The 8,175-nt window shown below is 40.1% G+C and overlaps 1 long non-coding RNA gene across 1 annotated transcript; it reads right to left on the bottom strand.

The window, feature by feature from the left end:
- Positions 1 to 1,324: 1,324 nt before the first annotated feature.
- On the bottom strand, positions 1,325 to 5,872 carry LOC107833741 (uncharacterized). The gene is made up of 2 exons (XR_001659507.1): positions 2,274 to 5,872; positions 1,325 to 1,757 (listed from the first exon to the last, which is right to left on the bottom strand). It is a non-coding gene; the product is annotated as an uncharacterized LOC107833741 (long non-coding RNA).
- Positions 5,873 to 8,175: the final 2,303 nt, after the last annotated feature.

Below are 8,175 nucleotides of genomic sequence, written 5' to 3'. Positions count from 1 at the left end.
CAAACCAGAACCTGACCGAGTCCAAAAGCCTAAGGTGTGTCTGTCTGTCTGGCATACTGATATATCTAGACTTAGATATATCTCTAAGCATATATATATTTTAACACACAATTACTAAACACAATTACAACTTCTTCTTTTTTTTAACTATTATTAAATGTTCAAACTTTTAGTTTTATTAATCGTGATGATATTCTGCTAATAATCTAATAAGTAACAACTTTATGATTAGAACACTAAGACCAATAAAAAACAATATTTTTAATTTAAAAAATGTGGGTTTAATGAAAAGTATTTTTTATATGCTTGAAGGCTGTTGTTGTCGTCAAATCAGAGAATTGTCAGGACATGTTTACTAATGTTTTGAAAATGACTAAGAGTTCTCAGCAAAATATGTTTTTGTGATGATACACACATTTAGAAAGTGAGGTGTTAACGCTGCTACATGCATAATTTGACCATCTGTCAAATCAGCCTGTTGCATATTCTTTTGGAAATTTTGAATAAATCTTCAGGTTAGGCACACAAGCTCTCATATGCAAAGTGCAGATGTGGGGCGAATGCTGCAGCATTTGCTTAATTTCATGTAGTATTATGCAAACACCCTGTGTAGGCTGATCAAAATTCAGTTATCTCAGTAGTCAGATGACTAAAATTGAATTTGAAACTTGCAGTAAGAGATATTACTTGATCAATTTCAGTAGTTATTGTCTTACCAGTAGGGGGCACTATTCAGGTACTGAAATATATTTTTCATTTGCTAATTGGTCTATATATGAATAGAACAATTTAACAAGATAATGACATAATAGGAAATAAAAAACAAAAACACTGAACTATGTACTGTTACAGTAAAGTCTAGTGACTTCCACACCCTTGATCCCAATACGCATGCACCATTTAAACCAGTAGCGGTTCAAAACCAGTTCCTGTACTTAAAGGACATGACTGGACGTAGACATGTGCCACAGAATCTGCATTTTCTCTTGCTTGCATTTTTAAAAAAAATGCCAACACTGAGAAACTCTGACACCATCTTAACCTTTTGAAAGAAAAAAGTTTTATCAATATCAACACAATTTAATTTTATATTTTTCATTTGAAGAAAAAAACCCCCATAGAATCTTATTTTTCACCAGGCCAAATATGTCAGTTCTGCTTTAAAAATTCTGCAGTTTTCATTGCAAAAAACATGTATATTGTCTTTGCTTGTTACAGCTTCTAAATCTTTCACCTGTCCCATCAGACCTCACAATAAGCTAAGTACCGGTACTATGTGGCAAAAATGAAACAAAATGTCCTTGTAAAATAATGTTGTCTTGTCTTTTTTTTCTTCTTCTTGCCAAGGTGTTAAAACAAATGATGATGTTTTGGAAGCGTGGAGCCGAGCTGTCAGCCCGTCTTTGAATCTTTGAATCGCCAGTCATCACCTCCTTGAAGACGAGCCTTCCTTTGCGTTGTTGGCGCATGCAGCAAATCATTCCAGACAAAACAAAGGAAACTAACAGTAGCATTCAAATTACAATTCCCACTTTTTACCCCCCCTCTCCCCCTCTTTCTGTTAGTTTCTGGGACCCTGGAGGCTTTTCCATGCTCACTTTGTTGGCATCCTCCACCGTCGGAGTGTAACATCCAGCCATCCAGTAGATGGAAAAGGAAGCCTGTTATCCTGCTTGCCTGCCTGCCAGCTCTCAGCTTGCAGACAGACAGTGGGGAACTGGCTGGCTTCTGGAGCCTAATGGCTCATTCCCTCCTCCCTGGGATTGAAATGGAAAGGAATGTTGTTTACCTCAAACACAGCAGGCCACCACAGAGAGAAAGAGCTCAAAACACTGAATCTCAGGTATGTCAGGTCCGCTTTGGTGAGACACTTAAGGAAGAACACGAAGCAGTCTTGTTGTATTTCATTTGTTTAACCGTTGTTATGCTAATGATATAACTGATATAAATAAAGAAGGATAGATATACAAATTAGTGGATGAAACCATGTGCCTTTGGATAATGTCCTCTCATCGTCAGTACATCAAAATGGGATTAACACAATTTCACAAAATTAACATTAACCTAGCTATTATATTTAATGTTTTGTGACATCTGTGTATACAAAACGCCAGCATGTGGTTGATACCTTGAGAATTTGATTGACAATAATTGTTTTAAATGGCAGAGCAAAGAAATCACAGTTTTCTGGGGTTTTCTTTTTTTTTGGGGGGGGGAATATTCTGGCTCCCATGTGACCATTAAACCAAAGTTCCTTTCCTTTTGTTTCTAACCTTTGTCTGCTGATGTGCTGATTATATGTTATTGGAGGCAGGCAACGTGACCTCACAATCACTGGAAAGTTGGTGGAGGGGCCATCACGGTGCCACTTGAGGCGCGATTGGAGTTCCTTGTCCAAAATGTAATTGCAGGCGCCTCAAGTGACATTGCACACCAACCGAGGCGTTGTCAGAAAGGCCGCTGATGTCTCTGTTGGTGCATTTAAAGGCTTTCAAAATTCGTCGTGCGGAGGGTCCCACTGTATTCACCGGCTGGCCCAGATGCACCACCGAGAGCCCGGATCAAATTTGAAAAGGTTGAGAAGAGATGCGCAGCAGGAGGTCCGTTCGTGTCCTTTCAAAGGACGTTCAGGGGGCTTCGGTGCGATGATAAATGATGTCAGAGAGGTCAAAGGTCACAATCAGAGAAGGAGGGCCATGTGTCGGAGCTGGGTCAAAGACAAAAGAGTTCCAAGTTCATGAGTAACTTTGTTCATAACATTCAATACTTGAGAAAATTGAATTGTTTTGCTCGACGCCCCTCAAATGATACTTCAAAGAAATCCACAGATGTACTAGAAAACTGATTTAATTTGCTTATATTTCATTGTTAAATCATTCATTGATATATTTTAACCGTGACTTATCTTTAAAGACCCTTTCATATCAGGAGCAGAGGTAAAGTCACACAATCTACGTGTGTGAGAGAGCAATCGGTGATACACGCCTCACCTGTAGGAGATAAAAGAGAACATAAAGCAACATAAATATTTCACAACAACAAGGCAACAAACAGACATTTGCTGTGTGAATATACAGCTTCTGTACTGATCAAGCCGCTAAATCATTCAGATAAAGTTTAGTGGTTTATATAAAAAAAAAATTACATTTCCACAGGGCAACATGGCAAGTTGGTGTGTTTCTGTGATGCATTGTTGACGTGTTCATAACGACACAGGCTCCATCTCACCCACTGACCACTGGAGATACACACCAGGGTTAGAATGGGTCCAGAAAACTTATGCTTTTAAACATTTTGATGTGTGTTGCTGGGTCCACAGTTTGGCATTTATGTCACTTTCCTAGTAAGAGAGAAAGGGAAGTGGAATCAAAGCTAAGGTTTAAAAAGAAATTAGATCTCATCAAAGAAGTGAGGAAAAAAACAACCATACCAAGGTTGGTAACTTTCTGTGGGGTTTTTTCTTTGTTGTTGTTGTTGAGTTGATTAAATACACAGAAAGCTCTGAATGAGAGATTTGTCTAGGCATTTGTGATCAGTCTGCAGAAGCCAGATGAAACACAGGACCTGTGGGGTGTTTCCAGTCTGCTACTGTTTAAAACTGATGCAGCAGAAGTTTCAAAGACCAGCAGGAGTGTTATCTTTAAGACATCTAGGTGCTGGAAAAGAGTCTGATATCTGAAAATAAGCTGAAATGGAGCAGACAATGCAACACTTCTACTGGGGTGGAAATCCTACCTGAATCTTCTGACCGCTTCAAAGGGCAGCAGCTTGGGAACTGGTAGTCCACTGGATGGATCAGCCAGGCATGCTGAGCCTTTTGCACTGACCTTCAAAACACCTCAGAAATACACACGGACAGTCCGGGAAGCGGGGAAGCTACAGCTCTCCCACTGCTGATATCTATGAATTTATGACCTTTCTCGGTGCCTTTTCAATAGGTCTGCTTTGCCCCCAGGTCATGAAACCTTTTAGTTTTCAGTGTACAGACAGAACACGGTGAGATCATTTATTAAGAGGACCCTCTCCTTCAACTTACGCACTGCATCCCGCAAGAGGTCAGACATTAAGGTCTCCATCGGGCACCGACAGCTGTGTGGAAACCTCTCACCGTTTCTTACGTGTCCTTCTGTTGTTGTTTTTCTTGTTTTTTTTATGCTGTAATCGTTGGCTCTGTTGTTTACAGCAAGTATCACATTGTGTGTAATAAATGTAATGAATGTTAGTGTCTTTGCTAAGACCTTGCTCATTAACAGCAAGAGGTGCCTCATTTAGGTGGACGGAGAAAAACCAGGTCAACGCAATTTAATAAGCTTTGCTCCGCATGCAGATTAATTGAAGTTTGTAGCAGAGTTTTCTGTGCTCGGTTTAAAACAGCAAGCAGGTTTAAATGGGCTTTAGTTTGGGTTTGCCAGGATGGTACCGAGGTCAGGTAAGCGGCTTCAGTTCAATATCACAGCGTCCTTTTCTGACACAAACTGCTGTTGCTGTGGGATATAAAGGAGAGAAGCACTTTATACACATGTTGTGTGCTGGCAGTCTGCCGTGCTTGCCTCTCCAAACCTGCACTACCAACATATAAATCATTACCACCTCTGATATTGCACAGGTTACATTGTCGTGTATCATATTTACTAAACTATATTACCAATTGTTTTGACATAGCTGGTGAAGAAACAAGTTTTGATTGTTTAATTAAGTAAAGAATCAAAATGCTTTGTTGAGACAGCCCAAATAAACAGAAGACATGCCTCCATAGAAAATAGTTTACTTTTAAAGAGAAAACTGTTTTACTCTTTAGAGTAAACTTGATTATCGAGACTCTGGCAAGTTTATTTGCATAGCACATTTCAGCAACCAGGCAGTTCAAAGTGCTTTACAGCATAAAAACATCATACAGTCACAAATTACGAAGCACGTCATTACATGCAACAGACGTTACATTACCAAAGGAGATGCTAACTTTGGGATAGATAGCGGCTAATGGTTAGCTTGACGCAACATTTTTACAGCATTACAGACTGAATGCTGCTAAAGTGAAATTACTAGATTTTTTACATGTTTACAATTGTTTGCCCTGGTGAAATCTAGAAAAAAACAAACATTGTTTTTAGTCTTAAAACAGATCTACAGAGCTGAGATTTTAAATGTTTGACAGGGAGTGGCATTAATAAGAGACAGTCACATGAATCCAAGCACATCAAAGTGTCAGAGCGCCACGGTGAGATGTGTCGCCGTGTGCCTACATTTCATTGTAACCATGTGAATTGCCTAAATAGTGGAAAGAAGCTGGGAAAATTGAGAGTGAATGTCTTGTATGAACTTCTGATTTTGTGCTCGGGTGTGCTGAAACAGCAGCACAGCAATACGCACCGGTTAACTTTTCTTCTTCTATCTGAGTTAAAACACGCCATTATGAGGGGCCCTCAAACTCCCTGAAAAATACAGGAAGAGCCGGGCGTCCGCACGTGGCAGCATCACTTGAGTCACAGTTATCTCGTCACCCCCTCTTTGCTATCAACCTGTTTGACCTAGCAGTCGCACGTACACACACACACACACCCACACACACACGCACACGCGCGCATACCTACGCAAACAAAACTTACAAACAGCAACACACGTCAGATGCAAACATGTATTCCCGACAGGAGGCAAAGAGATGAAACAATGCCCTGTCTTATTCTCTCTCTCTTACACACACACACGCACACGCACACACATGCCTCTTTTCTTACCTCCTGAAGTGTAGACATTCACACCCCTCTGTGACTCTGACAACACCACACATCTTTAATCACACACTTACACACACGCAAACACAAGTAATGACCTGCACGCGCGCGTGCGTTTGCGTGTGTGCAAACAGCGTGCACAGTTCTGGAGCCGCTGACCCGGGCTCTGTGGGTAACCATGGCGACCACATTTCACCATGGAGACGACCGTTACTCCCTCCTTTGCTCACCCTCCTCCTCCGCCCGTGCTCCCTACTCCTCTACCCCACCCTGTTGTTCCTTCTCGGTTTTCTCTCTGTGCTCCAGTGGCACCAGTTGGTTGCCAAAATGAGAGCCAGGTGGGCTCTTCATCACTCTGAAGAGTCACTTTCGGTCTTCCGCTTCTTCTTTTTTTTTGCCCCACCCAACCCTCTGCTTGTTTTTTTTTTTGCGTGTGTAATTATTCTACACATTTTCTCTTTGTTTTTGTTGATTGATTCGATGTTTTAGACAAACTAATCATTCACCTCGAGATTAGTTTTGTTTGGTTTGCAAAGTCTGATGATATTTTATGTAATTCTATTTTTATCTTTGTTTTTTGTTGTTGTTGTTGTTGTTGTTTTTTTTTTACAAGAATCATCTTGTGTTAGCCAGGACATCCTGAGTGGATGCAGCCAGCGTCCAGAGTTGTGAAAGAAGAGCACTTCATATCACTAGACTGCTGATTTAAAGACTTTTAAGTTAATTGTTAAATGGATGATTAAAGCCTATTGTATCTACTACCACATTTGATTCAAAGTAGTCTGCAAAACCTTTCAGCTGCCCATACTTTACTGTCTTTTGAAAGTGACTTTGACCTTTTCAGGATTACTTAAAGTACTTCAGTGGTATATAAAAATATTAGAATGATATATGAAGAAAAAAAAGGGAAATAATCCAGTAAATTCGTGGCTCTGGGCCTGAGAGGTTTATCCTCCTTCAGCTAACTGCTGTAATTCTGTATGCTAACTTTTTAGTTCATACTCCAGGAATATCTTTGTTTGTTTTTGTCAAACTAATGTTAAGTCAAGATGACTTGTATTGGAAACAAAACAGAATTTAGCTTTTTTTTTTCTTAAAAGAAGGACAACTTTCACATTGTAAACTTTTTCTATCTTTTTCAAATAGCAATTATCACAGTTACCATGGCTAGCATGATACAAACAGAGACCTCTGTGTTTAGCCTATTATCTTATTACCAAAACTCTTCAATTTTCAAAATTCCTCAAATCCGACAGCTCCGTGACAAACAAAAATCTCTAAAAGCACAAAAAGGGAGAGGTTTTTATACTTTTTAAGGATTAGGACAGTCCACCCACATAGCTGCCACAAAGTTAGGCAAGCATAGAAAAACTGAACTGGATAGTTGTCAATACACAAATACAGAAAAAATAAAGAAAATTTTGATTCCTTATTTTCCCCAAAATTTAGCTAAAACTCTGTATGTGGTGCATTGTCTTGTCAGCTGATTGTTTCATTGTTTGGGTTTCACCAAACAGAAATCACACGGGGTTTTGCTTCTTAACATATTTACTGAGGCCAAGTTGGTCAGAAAAACTAAAATCTGTTGCAAAATCTTTTAATAACGCGAGTATTTTTATTCTGTTGGCGTGTCCTACGAACACCGAGAAACGGTGCTGGAGAAAAATGACCTCTGATACGGTGACAAATATCAACGACTTTACTAAAGGGCATGGTGGGGATCTCTTATGTTACTATTTTGCCCATCCAGGTAGCAGTCATTCCACCCACACAGCTGTCAGTACCTCTTGAGTCAGTACTTCTTTGCTTCTGCACATTAATGTGACTGATCCGAGTTTTGTGGGAGGTAATGTCTGACCTTCACTCAACAGCTTCAGACAGGATGTCCTGCAGGTCTGTTACAGCGCACACAGGGCTGGCTGGCTGGCTCACTCTCGTATAGTTATCCTCAGCAAATCTTAAATAAATGGGAAGTAGGAGTAGTCTTTCCTTGGCTGTCCCCCAAATTGAATTTAGTAAGAGGAGTGATGAACTGCTCCTTTTTTTTGGTGCGTCTGCAGAGGTGAACACCATCTCTCTTCACCTGCTGCTCGCTGCACTTTCAAAAAGTCAATTTTTGTGAAATTTAGAAAGGCAGGTTCGTTTTAAGACTGATGACCGTGGATCTCTGAAATCTTATTAGTGCTGCTGAATGGATTCTGCAGACCTCTGGGTCAAAGAACTCACCACTTATAAAAGAGAGATGAACAACAACCACAAAAAAAAAGAAAAAAAAAAGAAAAATGTTCCCAATCATTTATAGTGATCCACACAGAGAGACACAGGGTTGTCCTTGTTAAAGTGTAGCTAAGATATGCCGAAAACCCGATTCGCCTGCATACCGATCAGCTTTATAGACACATGCTGGGTTGATATCTGCTGACACTGACAGAGCCTTCACACG

The sequence above is a fragment of the Poecilia formosa genome, unplaced genomic scaffold, assembly GCF_000485575.1.
Source record: "Poecilia formosa unplaced genomic scaffold, Poecilia_formosa-5.1.2 Scaffold440, whole genome shotgun sequence".
Classification (NCBI taxonomy): domain Eukaryota; kingdom Metazoa; phylum Chordata; class Actinopteri; order Cyprinodontiformes; family Poeciliidae; genus Poecilia; species Poecilia formosa.
Note: the sequence above shows the minus strand (reverse complement) of the source record. Positions and strands in the feature narration are given on the sequence as shown.